Here is a 4634-nt window from a genome sequence, read left to right on the forward strand (position 1 = left end):
CAACAAAGTGCGCGTAAATTCAAACAATTGAATGTTGCGCAGTCATTGGATGAATCACGCCGGGCGGACCCGCCCCCAGAACTCAAACAATATCATTGGTCGAGATCATATCCCCACAGCCTGATTCATCCAATGATTGTACAACATTCATTTGAATCTGCGCGCACTTTGTTGATCTGTCTGAAGCAGAGACTATAGAGACATTTTCTATGTTTAAATTTATGTTTTTTTTTACATCTTTACATCTTACATCCATGTCTTACATCCATTCACCCCCATATTACCCATATTATCAAAGTTCGAGCCTTGCTTGAACTGTTGAGTCCTAGCATCAAATCCCAGTCTTTCATACATCTCTCACTTATTGCTAAAAAAACAAACATTTGTAAACCATTGTAAAGCTTTACTCATATTGAGGTCCCTCTTTACTCACCTTATATGGATATTGAATTTTGTTGAACATAGACTGTTTGGGTCTTGATATTTAGAGAAGAAAAAATAGATCTACAAATGATTGCACCTTCACAAGGAAAAAACTCATGGATGCTACATATGAAATTTCAAGTTGTGCTCTAACATAATGTATTGGGAGACAGCTTCCAACATTTTTAAAGTGGATTTACAGCCTTTATTATAGCTACCTTCAGTTTTTGAAATGAAATTACTTATCTTTTTTAAAATTATCATGTGTTGCACATGTCAATATGTGCGATAACAAAAAACACTGTCAGGGCAGCATCTCACAAAAATAACCAATGAAGTTGTCAGCCCTCACAAATAAGTGTATATCACTTTTTTAATGAAGCACAGCAGCAAAATACAGACATGTTTCAGTTCTAGACTTTCCTCAGCATTACTGAAACAATTGTGGATGTGACCCCTATTAAACAGCAGCCAGGAACCTGCTGGTGATTACTTATCTTGCAAGGCAGCTGGATTCGCTAGATCATGACATCACAAGAGAATCCATCTTGTCAGGCTTCAAGTTATGCACTTGTATCCGTACCATTGGTGGTTCGGACCAATTGACGTCATGAATCCAGCTGTCTCGCAAAGTAAGACGGTGATAGACAGTGATAGACAGATGGTTCATCCAATCACCTGCCGAATATTTTTTGCCCTGCCCTTTTCCAAACACTTTCCATGGAAGACTTCAGAGATGGTTGGTTCTGTGTAATAAACCATCTGGCGCATCAGGTTAGGTGATTACAACCAACTGCTATAAATCATCCAAACATGCATCATCAAAAAATAAGTACTAATAACAAAAATAATAATAAGAAAATTTAAGACAATTTAAGCCATCCAAGGAGATATATCACATTATATATCAACAATATCTCAATATATCATACATGTGATAGTAACAGCAAAATAAGTGACCAATAGATTTACATGCTAATGATAAAAATGCCTGTATGTACATATGTAGACCAATCATGTGCAAACGCAATTACATATACATAAGAAAATTAGTAACAAGAAAAAAATCTATCTAATAACTAATTGTAAGAAAACAGCAAAATAAGTGCTCGATTTACACACTGAATATTCTGTGACTCCAACACTCAGATAAGAGACCAATAGGTTTATACAAAAATGTATGTATGAAGACCAATCATGTGCAAAACCTCCATAGAACATAAAAATGCATATACATCAATAATACACATATTCATAAAAAACAAGACACCAGAGTTCACACAATGCTGATTAAGCCTATAACTGCCTGATAAATCTCTCGTATTTGCCATTATACAGATTTTTTAATCTGATGCTGGGGGCAACATTCTTGTGCTAGTTAGATGAATGCATACTGTGCATGCTGTAAGGGCAGAGCATGCGATCCAGACTTCTGCTGTCTGAGTGGCTAGTTTCCAGTTAGTTCTTGGCTAACTTGAATGGGGACAAAATAATTTAATTGTGTGGCTCTTCTAGACTTTCAAATGTTTGGACCAAATGGATCAAATTCTGACGGTGAAACAATTCATTTTGCGGGGGTTGCCTGATGCTCAAAAAAATATATCCACTGTTTTTTAGCCACAACAGTAGCAACAGAGTAGTCTGCAGTGGAGCCTATGATGTAAGCAAGTGTCGATAGTGTTTTTGTAATTACTCTCGTTGCCAGGGGGAAGAGACAAAAGTCCCTCAGTTGGGCTTTAACTGTATGAATACATGATATTTTTGAAGGTATATCAACTGTGTACCATCTGTAACAATTATTGTATTGATTGATCCAACTATACTTAGAACAGCCCTTGCTTGTGGGTTGTCTTGTTGAACTGTGGAGTGGCTTAGGCCATGCAGTGAGGGTTCATGTTCAGGCTAGTTGAAAGGCTCCTACAGTGCTTAAAAAGGCGTGGTTGGTCCTACCTGTCTCAGTACTGCTGTTAACCCCTCTTCATATAACTGCTAAGCTTAATACAAGTCCTTCTCTACAGTTAGGAGTTGGCAGACCACTATACCAACATATGTAATTTATTCATGTCTACATAATTACAAACAGGCAAGGGACATAATTGTCAATGTCAATCATTAAAAGATCTTTCAGTCTCAACAACCAGGATGGAACATAGGATACAACAAGCACACATTTTATGACCATTTGATTTTGATATGTAGCCCCAACACCAATATGCTGTGCATCAAGACCTAAATACAATAGCCGTCTTTAGCTTCAAATAGCCTATAAGTGGCAGGTTCTGAAGAATGATGGCAGTGTACATACAATATATTAAAAAAATTCCCTCTGAAGAAGAGTGTCAGATGGATATATTGGATAGTTAATTGTAATTACTGTCAAATACTGTTTAAATACAGTAAATATCATACATTAATTGGAAAAGTCTGTAGATATATTGGATAGTTGCTAGTAATTACTTTCAAATAATGTTTATATAAAGTAATGATTATTAAAATTAAAGTAATGATTATTAAAATCATTTTCACATGATCCTATTTTTTGTACAGTATAAAACCAATATTTACCAGGAATTTACTGTAAATAGATGAGATAATCACATACAATTAAAGCCTAAAACTCTCAAGATACCATTAATGGGTGTTAAAGGAGGGTCATTTGAATATAATTTTACATAACTTTTTTGTGTTTTACATCAAGAAATCTGTGCTTTGATGTGATATTCTTAAGGATAAATTGGATAATTCTATGAATTTACAAAAAAATACTGTATAAAACAAGCCTTTATTTAAATTAGGTAATTTTAAGGTATTTCTTCAATGTTTTTCTTTGTCTGTGCAGACTTATACATTTGTTTAACATTCTAGCAATATTTTATGATGAATGTTTATTTTTATTTTACAATAGTAGAACTGTAAAAATACAGATAATGTCTACAGTAAATATCTGTATTTTAAAAAAAATTCTCTGTAGGATAACAAAAGGATTTTTTACTGTTATTTGACGGCAACTTTTGCTGCCAGACTTTCTACCGTTTTTTTTACAATTTATTTATTTTTATTTTTTTACATCTTTTTTACATTTAATTTAAAGTTTTGCTGTAAAAAAAAACTGAAAGTTGCCTTAATTTTACATTCAGTAATAGGATGTGTATTTTTTGTATTTTTACATAGGATTCAATGTAATTTAACATTCAAGACCTCCATCCTGTTAAAAAACTATAATATTCCATTATTTTAATTTACAGATTACAGCTTTTATTTTATGGTGAATATTTTTAATAAAAATAATTTACTGTGTTTTTATGGCATTTACACTTAATGTAGAAAAAAAACTGTAAAATAATACAGTAAATTTCTTTGAAATAACTTTTTTTTTCACAGTGTGGGCAGTGACCTGTATACTCATTAGATATTTGCTGATGTGAGCCGACAGTGAGAGCTGAAATCTTGCCCCAGGCAGCAGCAGACTGCCCTTCTAGTGGCCTAGGAGGATTACTGGGAAAGGGTGAGAGTGGAGCTGGGAGCTGTGATTTCAGAACTGGACAGTTCCCATGCAGGGGAACAATACAACAAACACACAGAGCCCAACGTAGTTTCAATGCACTTCATGCCATGTTTAGACATGTGGTTCAACTTTTTTATTGATGCTGTAGATTACATCCACCTTTTATGTTTAACTAAAGCATGAGTCATGATGATTTCATGCATGAACGAATGTAGGATGTATCATGAATTCCTATTGCTCACCATTAACAAATGATCAAGCCAATATGACTTTATGCATTAGTTTACATTTACTACATATGCAGTTAATCGTTTTAATTCACAATTACCTCATACATTGATTTTTATACCCTGTGGTGGCATGCAGCAACATGTATGTTTTCATGTGACTACTAGTGTGATAAAAGAAAAAAGCAGCTTCATAGAGGCTGATTAAATGAATGGGTATAAAAGGAACTTTACCATAACTAGAGTTCAGCCAATTTGGTGGCATATCAATTGGCCTTATGTATGAAGTGTGAATTAACCTTCATTAATTAACTTAATCTATTATGTTTTATCTAATCACATACAACAGGAATTAGCTAATAGCCAATCAGATAAATTGACAGTCTGATGGACATTTATCATCCCAGTTAGGGGAGAGTCTATTTTAAGAGGGCGGGCCGTGAAGTTGTCGTGTTGTTTATGGACCAGAGACGTGAGAG

The sequence above is a fragment of the Thunnus thynnus genome, chromosome 3 (assembly GCF_963924715.1).
Source record: "Thunnus thynnus chromosome 3, fThuThy2.1, whole genome shotgun sequence".
NCBI lineage: Eukaryota > Metazoa > Chordata > Actinopteri > Scombriformes > Scombridae > Thunnus > Thunnus thynnus.